The 15,775-nt window shown below is 38.1% G+C and overlaps 2 non-coding genes across 2 annotated transcripts; one reads left to right on the forward strand and one right to left on the reverse strand.

Moving 5' to 3' along the window:
• Positions 1-725: 725 nt before the first annotated feature.
• Positions 726-831, forward strand: LOC131156808 (small nucleolar RNA R71). The gene has a single exon (XR_009137080.1). It is a non-coding gene; the product is annotated as a small nucleolar RNA R71 (small nucleolar RNA).
• A 3,515-nt stretch (positions 832-4,346) lies between these two features.
• On the reverse strand, positions 4,347-4,452 carry LOC131156915 (small nucleolar RNA R71). Its single transcript, XR_009137177.1, has one exon. It is a non-coding gene; the product is annotated as a small nucleolar RNA R71 (small nucleolar RNA).
• Between the last annotated feature and the right edge of the window lie 11,323 nt (positions 4,453-15,775).

The following is a 15,775-nucleotide window of genomic DNA, read 5'->3' on the forward strand; positions in this document are numbered from 1 at the left end:
TGGAGTAATTTCCAATTTACTTCGCGATCGGCTTCAACGCCCTGTAGGGTTTTCAACACTGTCTCCTGAAAAGAATCATATTTAGGTTGCTGAGGAGATGATTGTTGAAATGATGAGTACTTATGGGCAGAAGTGGGAGAATTTTGAAAATTTTGATATGGGCAAGGAGGTGAAGCCTTAGGGTTTTGTTGAGGTATTTGGGCTTGAAACCTCGGAGTTTGTGGCCTCCAGGAAAAGTTAGAGTGTTGTTTCCACCCAGAATTGGATGCGTTGAAGTAGGCGTTATTTGACGACCTATCATACCAATTGTGGGTGACTTTTACTTCTTCATGCACAAGTTCAGGTTGGGAAGGTATTTGAGGACAATTGTAACTAAAGTAAGAAGGATTGGCGCAGATGGCACACACCTCTGTGCATGCCATAGATTACGGTTGCTATCCTCAAGACAAGAACCGATCAAGCTTTTAAGCTATGGTGTGTAGGGAGAAGCGAGGTCATGACCTGCTGCCAGCTTGTAAACTTCTTTAGGCCTAGAAGTAGAAAGCTCAGAGGGTCTACGAGCAGCTTCAACATGCTACTACGAGTTTTTGGTGAGGTTTGTGAAGAGAACCCAGGCCTCATTCTCGTGTTTAGTAAGGAAAGTACCCTTATATGATGCATCTACCATTGATGTATCTCTTTCGGCTAATCCTTCATAGAAGGTTTGGACTAGTTACCACTTAGGGACCTGATGATGTGGGCATTGACAAAGTAGGTCCCTAAATCGCTCTCAGGTCTCAAAGAAAAGTTTCCCATCCATTTGTGAAAAACTTGTGATAACTCCCCGAAGCTGGTTCATCTTCCCAATTGGGAAGTACTTATTCAGGAATTCATGTTGCATGGTGGCCCAGTTGGCCACTGAGTTCGGCCCTAAGGACGTCAATCAATATTTGGCATTATCCTTTAAAAAGAATGAAAAAAGCCTAAGGCGGAGAGCATCATCACTAAAGTTGGATATACAGATGGTAGAACAAATTTCCAAGAATTCATCTAAATGCTGGTAAGGATTTTTTGTAGAATTCCAATAAAAGGTGGGTAGCATCAAGATGATGAAAGTATTTATCTCAAATTGCACTTCCTATACATCTAAATGCTGGTAAGGATTTTTTGTAGAATTCCAATAAAAGGTGGGTAGCATCAAGATGATGAAAGTATTTATCTCAAATTGCACTGCCTGTACATTTGGAAACCAAATGCAAGATGGCGAGGTTTATGCATTAGGTACAAAGTAGTCCCTAAGAGGTCGAAGGGGTTGCTCTCCCACCACATGTAAGCAAGAAGCTTGGAGTTCTAGAATTTGTTTTGTGGGAATTTATGGGTTTTGTTCGGCCATGAATTTTTGCTTAGACAACTCAGCTATCTCTGGATTAGAGGTAGGTTTCCTAAGGGGCCTATGGGATTTTTCAACCTTGGGATCTATGTGAACTATCTCAGGCTCCAAAGAATGCAGACCAAACATGCACACTTTAAGCACAGAGATTCAAAACCTCAATATATAAATATGAATATATAAAAAAAACTAAAATATATACAAACAAAGCAATAATATACTAAGAGAGAAATTGGCCAACAATCATACCCTAGTCCTTGACAACAACGCCAAAATTTGGTAGGCTCGCCAAGGCTTAGGTCCTTAACTACCAAAAATAATATTTATACTACCTAATAATCTCATGTTTAGTAGAAAGTGGAGAAGTCGAGTGTCGATCAACAGAGACTAAAATGTGCAATTGTAAACCTTTTCTCAATTAGTTTATTAATGCCTCATGTTAAAGAAAAGTGAGAAAGGTGGTATTTTTTTAATGAGTGTGTTTATATCAACTATTGGAAAGCAAGTAAAAGGTAAAGCACCCTACTCCTACAAAGTGATGCTTGGATTTGAATTAGACGTTGGATGTCGTGCCTCTGACTACGTTCAATCAAGTATACATAAGAGTACAAACTTGAGCTTCTTAGGCCAAAGCAGGAGAGGGTCAGTCAAGGGTATTGGGTAGCAAGGGTGCACTAACCGTCCGGAGCACAGCCGAGAATCAAAGTATACCTTGTCCCAACGATCAAGTGATCACCTCCGAAGATTCATAGCCAACTACTTCTACCTAACCGGAATTGTAGTAGTGCTTATTCTTATAGAAAGCCTTTCATCATAACCAAACAATAAATCAAAAGTAGTAAATTGAAAGCATGTAAATGAAAGCAGTAAAGAGAAACCTTTGAATTTGAATCATCTGTCACTAATGACTATTTATACAACTGAATGATCATCTAATCGAACAAAGCAAATAAAAATCACTCCTTGTTATTCGAGTCGTCTCTCATAAACGGTTGTCCCTACAACAGAGTGATGACTCTCATTGGTGTTCTAGGCTTGTCACTAACCTAATAGAGGCCAAAGAGGAACCCAAAGCTCATGTTCATAGCAAATATTTATAGGCTCTAGGGTTTACAAGGTTTGATTTTCAATTTAGAAAAGTTTGTAGCAAATCTAGCGTAGAAGATTGTCGTTGTCGACCAAGTCGCTCCCATGCTTCCCTTGTGCATGCCCTGGTTTAGACTCATGGAAAATCAATAATTCAAATCTTCAATGTCTTCGACTAAGTTGCACTTCAGGGTCTTTCTAGTTGAGTTGATGGTCGAGACTTGCAAGATCGTGATCTTCAGGAAATCTTAGGAACTCGACATAGTCGTCCCTCAAGGTCTTTGGGTCGACCACTAGGTCGATGCTCTCAGTATTTCTCGACTCAGGATAGTTCAGCATCTCGCCTTAGTCGCCCTTGAGGGTCATATGGTCGATCACTTGGTTGACCCTTGCAGCATATTGATCTTAATTTGAACTTCGGAGTCTGCAATGGAAGACTAGGTCCCCCCTTGTGTTGCTGGTCGCACCACTTGGTCGAGCAAAAACTTCCTTTTCTTTGATGATTTGAGGCTTTGGGAGTTCAGTTATACGTCTAAATTTAAGCTTTGTGTACTCCAAATACTCAATTATCTTCTTGTATGCCTAACTCCTTGGTTTTAACCTGTATTTCCTGAAAAAACCAACAAACCTTGCATAGCTCCGAACAATGATAACAATGGGTAAATAAGTAATAAAGTAAGGATAAGCAAAGGTAGATGAGGGTCTAAAATCATGCATTTCAGGGGATCATCATATGCCCAATTCTCCTGATTGTGCTCCGGATGATTGGTGCAAAATCGGATACGCTATACTACTCGAGAGGATTACTTGTCTTTGTTTAGGGTTCAAGCAATGCGTTCGTATTAGGATGAACCGTTGAAACCCCATTGCAGATAATTGACCAAACCTAGTTATTGCAAATTAATGACTTATGGTGGATTTCTAACCGAGGAGTTTCTTTTCCATAAGGAATTCAATTTAATTAAATTGCTTTCATAGTTTAAATAGAAAACTTCACATTCAATCTTTTCGTATTGTTTTAGCGTAGTAAATTAGATTAATTTGGTACACCAATACATTGAGTCCCTGAGGATGACACCTAACTTACTCACTGTTCTACTGAACTTGGGAGTAGTTAGATTTATAAATTTTATTTTTAGTAGTTAAGGACCCAAGCCTTGGAAAAGCTACCAAATTATGGTGCCGTTGTCGGGGACTCACTTACGGTAGTGAGCCGAAATTAGTGTAGTTTACTGCGTGATTTTTATTTTTATTTTTGATTTGTTCTTTCATTGTTTTTTTTATTTGAAGTCTTGATATTCAGTGCTAAAGTATTATATGCAGGGTTTGAGATCTCTAGAACCCAAATTAGTTCCTATTGACCCTGAGATTAAGAGATCCCGTAGGTCCGTTAGGAAATCCACTTCTAGTTCAAAGTTAGTTGAGTCCTCTGAATTTAAAGTCATGGCCGAACACCAACTAGTTTCAGCTTTCCATAATCAAAATCAAAACCTGGATCATCATGCTCCCCATCGACCTATGGCGGTGGAGCAACCTCTTTGGCCTATGCAGGACCATTTCACTCCCAATGCATACACATCGTCATCTTGCATTCGGTTCCCGAATGTCGAGGCGACACAATTTGAAATCAAGACCACAATCATCTCGATGTTTCCCAAATTCGATAGGAATTCAACTGAAAATATTTATAAGCATCTTGATAAATTCCTCAAAATTTGCTCAACCATCCGTATATCCAATTTTGGTGATGATGCCCTCTACCTTAGGCTATTTCCATTCTATCTTAAGGACAAAGTCAAGTATTGGCTAAATTCTCTAGATTCGAACTCCACCTAGGCCACCATGTAGCATGAATTTCTAAAAAAGTACTTCCTCATTGAGAATACTAAGCAGCTTAGGAAGGCCATCACTAGTTTTTTACAAAAAGATGGTGAGCAATTTTTCGAGACTTGGGAGTGTTTTAGGGACCTTCTACATAAATGCCCACATCATCAACTCCCCAAGTGGCAATTAGTTCAAACATTCTAAAGGGATTAGCTGAGCATGATCAATCCATGGTCGACGCATCCAGTGGATGTACTTTCCTCACAAAGCATGAGAAAAATGCTTGGACTCTCTTTCTGTTCCTCGATGAGAATTCTCAGCAACACATCATTGCCACTTTTAAACCTTCCTAACCTTCTTCTTCCCATTATAAGGAAGTTTTCGATTTAGCAGCCAACCATGAGCTCACATCCACTTTGTACACCATCATTAAGAAGCTTGATCAAGTCCTTAGGACAACCATCTCAGCAAGTAGCGTGTGTGGAGTTGTGCGCCATATGCTCCGATCCATCTCATACCTATTATACTTACCCCAATGCACCTCCCATGCATAAGTTTATGCAAGAGAAAGTTAAGTCCACCCATAATTAGTATGATACACTGGCTAATGACCCATATTCTAATAAGTACAATCTTGGGTGGGGTTGACATCCTAACTTTTCTTGGAGGCCATAAGCTCTGGGATTTCCTGCCCCAATACCTTAACAGTCACAAAATGCTCCACCTCCTCAATTATTTCAAAATCCCATGCCTGCTCCCCATCACCAAGCTTATCAACCACCACCTCCTCAATAACCTTAGCATGATCGTTCTTTTTAGGAGATGATGTTTAAAGCCCTTAAGGGTATCGAGGAAGATTGTCAGGTCGATCGAAAATTGCTCCATTCCCATTTCCAGTCCATAAAGAAGCTAGAGGCCACATTGGGCGAACTAGTTGCATCCTTGAGTAGGAGGGAAAAGGGTAAGTTGTTGAGTTAGCCCCTTATCAACCCAAAAGGTCAATATAGGGTAGAGAGTGAACCGACTTCTAGTCATTCAACTTACCATGAGCAAGCCCAAGTCATGACCACCATTAAAAGTGGCAAGGAGGTATACAACAAGGTTGGGAAGAAGTCAGACTTAAGTAAGGGTAAGTAGAATATGAGGGTAGATCCCATTGTGGAACCATGTAGTCCCTCTTCTTCCGATCTTGTGAGTGATCCCGTGATGCCCACCTCATCCAATGACTACACATTGCCCCACTATATCTTTGCAATACCATTTCTTGTAGCTCTTAAATCAAACTCTAAGTCAAAGAATGAAGCCAATGTAGAGTTCATGATGGACACATTTAAGCAAGTTAAGGTCAATCTTCCTTTCGTAGATGCAATTAAGCAAGTGTCCTTTTATGCAAAATTTCTCAAGGACCTATGCACTCAAGAACACAAATCTCGGGTGCGCATGATAAAAAGAGTCCAGTTAACCAAGCATGCGAGCTCCATTATGTTAGATCACATTCCCCAAAGCTTAAGGACCTCGGCACTGCCACCATCTCTTGCATGATCGGTGATTACACCATCAATAGAGCCCTTCTGGATTTGGAAGCGAGGGTGAACCTACTTCCTTACTCGGTCTACAAACAATTTGGTCCAAGAGAGCTTAAGCCTATCTTGGCCACTCTGGGCTTCGTTGACCAATCAATGAAAAGGCTTAGGGGTGTTGTTAAGGATAACCTAGTAAAGGTCAATAAGTTCTATTTCCCAGTTGACTTCGTTGTTTTAGACATGGAACCTATCGACCAAGCGAAAAATCTGATCCCTGTCCTCCTTGGTCAACCATTCTTAGCGACGACTAATGCATGTATTTAGTGTAAGACCAGTGTCATGGATGTATCCTTTAGCAACATGAAGCTTCGTCTGAATGTGTTCCACACCTTTCAACACCCATCCTATGACGCCCAATGTGTGGATGTGGATATGATCAATGAGTGTATTGAGGAAGTTGCCCTCTCGATTCTTTTGAAGGATCCCTGATGCTATGCTACAGCTTGATCGCCTTTCAATCTTAGGTCTAAAGGAGCTATATAAGCATATTTTTGTTGTCCGTGACTCAACCTCTAGCCTAAAGAAAAGGCCCTAGAAGGCTAAGTTTGAAACCATTTCTACTCTTTCTAGTGTTCCCGCACATCCTTTCATCAAGGCCCCACCTTCGCTTGAGTTAAAGCCATGTGTGGAGTGGGTGTGCATCAAACTCGGATGAGTCCGACGTGAGCGTTCATTGCATATGGCTGAATATGATAAACTTAGCACTTTTTGGAGGCAACCCAAGTATTTTTCTTATTCTTTGTGCCTTTAGGTTGTACATTGTAGTGTGTGTTAGAGTTTAGAGTCCTTAGATTACGTCTTAGTTTAGCGTTTTAGTCAACCTAGGTGTGACTAGGGCTACCCTAGGTGCGACCAAGTCCACCTTTCATGGCCCTTAATTAGGGAAATAAGACTTTATTCATAGAATAGGTCGATCAAGGCTCGACCATTAGACTTACTAGGTGCGACTACCATTCTGGCCCCTAAAGCCTCAAAATTCCAAACTTTTACTAGATAGGTCGACCATCGTGCGACCATCACTCCTACTGGGTGCGACCTGGTTGAGTCTATGTGTTCCTATTGACCATCGATATCCAGAATAGGTCAACCATCACGCGACCATCACTCCAATCTGGTGCGACCTGGGCAATAGCCCGTTTTCCACATTAAGTTGGGGGTCGACTAAGGGGTCGACCAGCCCCACTCTGGTGCAACCTAATTGAGATTGTAGAACCAATTTAAATTCCTTGTTCACTCGTGAAGTGACTTTATTTTTTTCTTTGTGCCCTGTGTACCATTTTTTCTTGACTACATTATGGTTTTATGCTAGGTATGCTCATGTGCAGGTACACTTGTCTTTCACTCGTGCAGTGCTTCCCTCCCCTGCCTTCCAGGTGTTTTCTTTCTTTACTTCAGTGGGGACACTAAAGTCTTAAGTTGGGGGTTGTTGGGTTAGGAAGGCATTACATGTTGCATACAAGGCACATACATGACACATTTTTTAAATTTCAGTGGCGACTATTTGAGGTAACTCATCTTAACACAACCTAGGCCTTTACATAGTTTTATATAGCATTTTTGTTAAAAATTCATGTTGTATCTTTTAAATGGATTTATTATGATCACTAACGATGAAGTGAGTTGTTCATGCATACTTTCATGAGGTGTAGTCAGTATTCCTCTTTGGAAACTCGATGAAAATTGATTGTGAGTTCATGAGTATTAATGTTGTTATATAAGTTTTGGTATTTACATGGTGTATTAAAAAGCTTAGTCACACTTACACATGATTCATTTCACTTAGATTTCCTTGTGAGCACTAAGAGAACAACTGTGGTGACTATGACACCTTGGTGAGATTCTGTTAAGCCTTTCATTTTTTTTTAATAGTTATTTACATAAACTTTAAGTTCATGAAACTCAATCATTCTTCTCTGGATACTCTTTTAATTCTAGTCTCTATATTTGTATTTGTTAGCTTAGAGGTGATGTCTAGTGGGGAGATATAAACCTAGGTCATGTAGCCTACTCAAGACGTGAATATTACGCCAACCCTAGAGATGAAAATAATTCATAAATTCTCTTACTGAGTTTATTTCCCTATCGGTAGCACGAAGACAATATAAATTTGTATTGTTTGTCCCTACTGGTCATGACAAAGAAAAACAAAGAAAAGAAAATTGATGTGTAGAAAAGAAAGAAAAATAGAAAATGATGAAAAAAAATATAGACGCTTGCTCCAAAAACAAAATAAACAATGGAAAGTTGATGAAAAGAGAATGGTCAAGCTAGAGACACAACACTCTAGCAAGTATCAAGTTTCTTCAAGTGTTCTGATGCATATGAATGGATCTAAGCGTGGTTTGTGAATTATTGATCTAGGGTTATCTTGGTAGGATATGGCGAGTAGGTGAGAAGGCACTAGGGTGAAGGACCTAGTACCTCGATATTAGGTTGGATTTCGTTATTTTGAGACTAGTTCGCTCCATTTTCTTCGTCGTTTCTTCGATGTATGTGAGATGTTTGACCATGCATGTTTTTCTCTCATATACGGGAGTGACCCTATTTTCATGAGTGTTTTTTTGAGTATGCCGGTAAGGCTAAGTCAAGAAAATCATTCTGTAGGTGTGCGAGGATTATCTGAGTGAAATGAATTATTCACTTTACATGTGCCTTATGATGATGCTTGTTTATACTAATTTTTATACGATTTTGATATTAGCTTTAGATATGAATTTCCGATTGATTCTATGAGGGTTATGATATATGAATGACTACATCTTATTAGGGCATGTATGAGTGATTTTCTTTGAAGTTGTCTTTATAATGGAGGTATTGGTAGAGGGACATGTTTGTAATGATGCTATATGTCTGTATATGAAGTGGTATGACTGGGTTCCTTGTTTGAGCTTTTAATTATTATTCATTGAGATAGGTGTTTGCGGGGATCGCCATGGAAACCCTTACGAGACTAGAACTCATCCATTAGGGCCACCTAGGGGTTCAAAGTCTTATTGCATAATGTAAATGCAATCGGGTTTCCCACAAAAGAGGAGGTAGTTAGGAATTGATTTCTATATTGTAGGTTTCTCTTAGTTTTCTTTACTTGAGGACTAGCAAAGTGTAAGTTAGGGGTCGTGATGCGTTCCTAAATGTGCTTATTTAGTCCCCCATTTACCTATGCAATGTTCTAATTTACTCCGTAATTATCACTTCTTATTATTGTTTATAGTTACAAGTGGTATCTTTGATGTTTTAGGAAATCGAAGCTTAAATTGAAGAGTTAAGTAGTGTAAGGAGTCAATGCAGCAACTTGGAAGCACAAGGGTCGATTAAGTCTCCAAGGCCTTGATTCAACTAAAGTAGAATGTCCCTAATCGACCATGTGTGTAACAACTCGAAGAATAATGGTATTTAAATAATAAAGAGGGGGTTGGGGAAATGGAAACAGAAACAGAATGAGGTAGTAGGTTTCGTCGACGATGTTGCACTTTGAATGTAATAACCCAGAAAATTTTTACACAGGGCCTCATCGACAAAAACAGGGAGTTCGTCAACGAGCGCATAAGTAGGCCTCGTCGATGAAGCCACTCCTCTTCGACGAGAAGATACTGAGAGGGGTTTTTGGACAGTATGAATTTCATCGATGAGGAGGTAGGGTTCGTCGATGAAATTACTTAAGGACTCGTCAATGAGATGACGTGTCTCGTTGATGAATCCGGCCCTATAAATAGTTGAAACTCGAATTTTTTGATGAAAATTCGGCGCAAACTCTCTCTCTCTCTCTAAAACATACCTCTGATCTTCTCTCTTCGATCATGGCCCCATTTCTCATCGGATTGAAGATTTGAGGCCACCAAGACGCTCCTGGCGAAGTTCTTTGCCAAACTGCTGGAGCTGATCATTGGTGGAAGTGGTTTGAAATTCATCCCAAATCCAGGGTAAGATATTTTATTTAGAATATGCCTTCCTTATAGTTATAAGAAATGTTGTAGGTAAGAAAATGCTGGTGTTTTGTTCTAGGGGATGTTGTTTTCAGGGTGTTAAGTGGAGAACCCTGTGAGTGTAGGGCTAGAGTTCGGTGAGAGGCTTTTCAGATTTAAGGGAAGGGAAATATGCTATGCTAGGAGATTTGATTATGTTAATAAAAATTTTACAGCTGCATATATATCAAATATTATGTAGTTTTACAGGGTATGAGATTATAAAGTATGTGTGGCCTAAGTAGATATTATTTAATGTAGACTTTTACACGGTTCTTCCAGTATATGATGTTATACATAACATATAGACATAGCCAGATATTTATAGATATTATACAGAAAGATGCATGTACATATACAATTTTATTTAGATAGTTTCACAAACGGATATATATATACTCAGATGTTTATTCAGATCAGTATACGTAGTATTTACAGAATGTTATGTTTTCCTAAGTGCCATAACACTCAGGGTATACAGATAGATTATGCAGATAGAAAGTACAGACAAATTATATAGTTATAGCATTAAGATGCTACAGATATTACAGTATTTACAGTACATATTAATAGCGTTATGGTTATTTTGGAAACATAATAAAAATTAGTAAAAGAGTATAGTATATATATGTATATAGTATCAGATCCCTATGGAAAGATTACAAACAAATATAGTTTACAGAGCACGGTACTGTTGCTAATACAGATAGAGTGCAACCACATATCTCAGATAGTGTGTAGGTACCATCAACTGTACTCGGAGAGTATGCAGCTCCCCAGTTCGCTGGGTTGAGGGGGCTAGTTTGACGAGGTAGCAGCTAGTCCTGCGCCTAGGAGATTATGCAGTTTGGCCTGGCTGCGGTAGTGTAGAGTATAATGACTTTCTTGGAGGGCTGACCAGGTTAAGTCCCACCTACGGGTTGCACAACCCTTTCATGAGGGGTCAAATCATGAAATATAGAGTCCCAGGGAAAGAACACAGTTATGTATACGTATACAGTTTTATAGCTTTTGTCGTATATAGTATGATATAGTAGTATGAATGATAGAAAGTTCAGATGATACAAATGTTTTTAAGCTACTATACATGTGTTTTACAAATTTGCCAAATTATACAGCTTTATATATTAATGTTATAGTTTTATGACTCGGTTGCCACACACTAGTAATAGTATATTTCCACTTACTGAGCGTTGACTCATCCTATTATTACTTTACCATTTTTCAGGTGAGCTAGTTAGGCTAGTGAATCAGGCTCGCGGATAGAGATTTTTCAGTTACCCTAGTTTCAAGGTAAGTTGCTGCAGGGTTTTGCATTTTTGGGTAGATATTACTGGAAAGACATGTATTATATGGCTGTAGTTTGGAAATATAGATTTGTGGTATTGTATAGTGTATATGTAGTTGTATGACTCATGTCTCCATTGCTTAGGTATGGTTATATAGATATAAAAAAAATGGAGAAATTTTGAGGATGTTACAATGTGACTAAGGAGTCAAAAGGGGTGACCTGGTTGAGCTAAAAGACTCCAGAGTGCTAATTAATAGCAAGTTCACAAAGACCCTCGACTAGGGTGCGACCGAGAAACCTTGGACGCGCAACCTTGCCGATGATGCCATTGGCTAAACACAAGACTAATTGAAGATTTTCCAGAATATGTCAACCAAGGTGTGACTAGGAGACCTTGGCAATGCGACCAGGTCGACTTCAATTGATGTTAGAAATTTGCTTCGCGATATTTTTGGCGATTGTTTCCTGATTTGAATTCAAGCGCGTGTAAACCCTACGGGGTATAAAATTAAACTTCAACGAGATAATTAAAAGTTTCCTAGTGTTCCTTCGGGTTTTTTTTTGATAGTTTTAGCCATCAACTTGTAATTGCTTTGCTTTTAATTTTGGATTGCAATAGTTTAATCATAGTTTTCGTTTATGCTTTGTGTTTTGATTTTAAATTTCAATAAAAGTCATGTTTATAGTTTCATTCATTATCTTGTCTTTATGTTTGATTTCACACATGATGAATAGCTAATTTATCGGATTCTCTGGTTGTAATGAAACCTTAAACTAGATTCCCATAGCTAGGATTTAGTTGATTGCTCATAATAGGGTTTGGTTGCTAGAAAGGAATCTGTTTGCTAGATAGGATATGCCCAGTTCTCCCCGATTGTGCTCCGAACGATTAGTGCGAACTAGGATACGCTATACTACTCGATCGGATTACGTGTCTTTGTTTAGGGTTCATCCAATGTGTTCGTATTAGGATGAACCGTTGAAACTTCATTACAAATAATTAACCGAACCAAGTTATTGGAAATTAACGACTTAGGGCTGATTCGTAACCAGGGAATTTTTTTTCCATAAATAATTCGATTTAATTAAATTTCTTTCGTAGCTTAAATAAAAAACTTCACATTCAATCTTTTCTTATTGTTCCAGCATAGTAAATTAGATTAATTTGGTACACCGTTGCTTTGATTCTTTGAGGATTGACACCCGACTTATTCACTGTTCTATCGAACTTGGGAGTAGTTAGGTTTATAAATTTTATCTTTAGTAGTTAAGGACCCATGCCTTGGCAAAGCTAGCAGGTACGCCTAGTAGGATCCTTTATACCACCAATTACCAAAGGTATATGAGAGACCATTAGTAAAGACACCATGTATTGATGCCAACTAGACTCATAAATGTTGATTTGGCAGCGATACTACAAATTTTAGAAAGAAATTTTTATACAGTTTCTCACACGTCTCATAAGGTAGTAACTGCGATGAAGACGATCATGTATGATTTAAATGGTGAGATGAGATCCTAGATGGAGAGCATAAGGAAAAACATCTTCAATGATTTAGGATTTACAAAAGAAACTTCTACTCTTTATCAAGTAGACATTGGGGACAAGCATTGATCAATCCATGATTTCTTTTGGTTGAATTATCACTTATGATGATCTTGACCATGCTCAATAGCACAAGATTCTAGAGAATCTTTTACTAGCTGATTATATAGAGAAGGATGGAGAGCCTAATCCTGCTATCCAAAAAAATTATTAGGAGCCTTTACTGGTCAATCATAGTAAGGGAGAAGAAGATTTTAACATGATCGAGTATAGAGAATTCAAGAACTTTTTTTCGTTCAAAGACTCAAAACTTGCTAATGATGAAGATTATCTTAAAATGAATATTATCTTAAATACTAAATTTAAAGGATTTTAAAGAAACTAATTGTATAAGCTTGATTCCTATGTTGATACCTCAATGATTATAAATAACTTGATTTGGCAAATTCATCTTCAAATGTTGAATCAAATAAGAATCAAATCCTTTGTCTTGGGCTAAATTATGTATTAGGTTACCAACTTCTATTCTCTACCCTTTAATAGTCAAAACATGCTCTAAGTCCAATATGTTTGGCGGCATCATTTACAATTTAACCGATCAGAAAATTGTTCAACATAGGCAAATAGAGGATAAGTACATATTTTAGGTTAAATGTTTAAAAAATATATAGAAAAATATAATCATTAAGAATTACGACAGGTTATTAATTTATAAGCATATTAATGAAACTAATGGAGCAACCATGGTGGGGTATCTTTATGTAATCTTTGAGCACATCTATAAAGCATGATGTGAGAATGTTGTGTTGCTTTTGGAAGTCACCAATCGAAGGCTTGACCGTGTCTTGGATGGAAACAGTCATTTGAGTAAGGCGAGTCAAATCTCATCCAAGGCATAGGTAGTCACCTAGGCAAAGAACTTATCACTCAATTGTTCAAAGAATTACAAGAGAGATTGCTTAGTCATTAGGAGATAAAGGTTGCCGGGGGACAAAAATAGCCAATCATTAGGGATACAGATCACCCAATCATCAAGTGACATAAGTTGCCCAGTCATATGACGACAAAGGAAATAAGCATGAGACATGACCATTCAAGGCATAAGAATTTTGCCGATTGTAGTAATGAAACCCTTTAAAGCTCAGAAACAACCTGAACTTATAATTAGAATTAATATTTAGAAACATGCAAATTTATGTTATGATTAATTTATTGAACTAATAATTTGTGATCATAAAATTGACATAGATATGAACTATAAGGGGTATAAAATATGTTAGTTTTTTTTTATGATAAGACTTTCAATGAAATCACATGATGTCAATATAACTAGCACAATGCTAAAAGGCCCAACATATAACTCTTTGTACATGCATTCGACTAAACATATAAGCCACATATTACAACAATCTTCACCTTAGCGAATATACGCCCGTAGGAGAAAATCGAAAACATAACCTATTGCTCCACTTGGGACAATAGGTTGGCACTGCCTCCTGTCTAGTAACGTGAAACATTAAGCAAGTCCAAGCAATGCTTGAATTTATTTGTAGCAACTAGCTTTTTCAAGATATCTGCTGCATTCTCAAAAGTATGAACTTTCTCAAGCACAAGTTCACCTGAAGAAATCAACTCCCGGATCCTATGGAACCTCACATCTATATGCTTGGTTCTTGCATTATATACTTGATTCTTTGCCATATAGATGTCACTCTGACTGTCACGACACTGCTGAACTCCACCTTACTGTATGTCTTGCTCCTTGACTAAACCTGTAAACCATAATGCTTCATTGGCAGTTTCGGCAATTGCCATATACTTTGACACAGTTGTTGTTAATGCAACCAAAGATTGTGTCATGGACCTCCAACACATAGGCCCTCCCACAAGGGCAAACACATAACCTGTTGTATACCTCTTATCATCTAGATCCCTTGCATAATTAGCATCAACATATCCCACAACTGACGGATCACTCTGTTGCCTTCTGAAAATGATTCCATAGTGAGAAGTATCTCGTAACTATATGAAAATCCACTTGATGACATCCTAATGTTGTCTATCCAAATTTTAAAGAAACTTACTCACCACAATGACATCTTGTGCCAGGTCCGGTCTTGTCCATACCATAACTTACATTAAACACCCCACTGCACTAGCATAAAGAACCTTTGACATGTCACAGATATTATCATTCATCTTTGGGCATTGAGCAGTAGACAATTTAAAATGATTTGCTAACGGTCTAATGACCGGTTTTGCATTAGTCATGCTAAACCTCTCCAACACATTCTTCACATAACCACCTTGAGATAACCACAATCTCTTTGAAGTTTAGTCCCTGCAAATCTTCATTCCAATAATCTTTTTGTCTGCACCCAAATCTTTCATATTGTCAAACTATTTATTTAATAGAGTCTTCAACTAATTTACCTCAGTCATATATATCCTTCGCAGCAATTAGCATGTCATCAATATAAAGCAACAAAAAAAAAAGAAGAGAACCATCATCAAGACTCTTAACATACACGCAACCATTATACTCACACCTCTTATAGCCTATCTGGATCATATAGGAGTCAAGACGTTTGTACCATTGCCTCGGAGACAGTTTCAGCCCGTAAAGTGACTTTTTCAGTTTAAAAACCAAATGCTCCTATTGGGGTTGACTAAACCCTTCTAGTTGTACTATATAAATCAGCTCCTCCAAATCACCATGTAGAAATATTATCATTATGTATATTTGCTCCAAATACATGTCATAATTTTCCACTTATCCCAACACTACTCTGATGGAAGTGTGTCTAACCACGTGTAAGAAGATTTCATCATAATCAACTCCTTTCTTTTGCAAGTAACCCTTTACTTTTAATCGAGCCTTGAACTTCTCTCCTTCTTTTTCTGATGCTGCATTTTTCTTCCTATACACCTACTTGCAATTTATAGCCCTATTTCCTTTTGGAAGTTCCACCAAATCCCACGTTTGGTTCTTATGCAATGACTCCATTTCCTCCACCATAGCACCCATTTATATACTTTTCTCTTGGATGTGCACCGCCTATTGAAAAGTAGTTGGATCCTTGAAACTGGTAATAAGAGCATATAAGACACCAA

This window comes from Malania oleifera, chromosome 5, assembly GCF_029873635.1.
Source record: "Malania oleifera isolate guangnan ecotype guangnan chromosome 5, ASM2987363v1, whole genome shotgun sequence".
In the NCBI taxonomy this organism is placed as follows: domain Eukaryota; kingdom Viridiplantae; phylum Streptophyta; class Magnoliopsida; order Santalales; family Ximeniaceae; genus Malania; species Malania oleifera.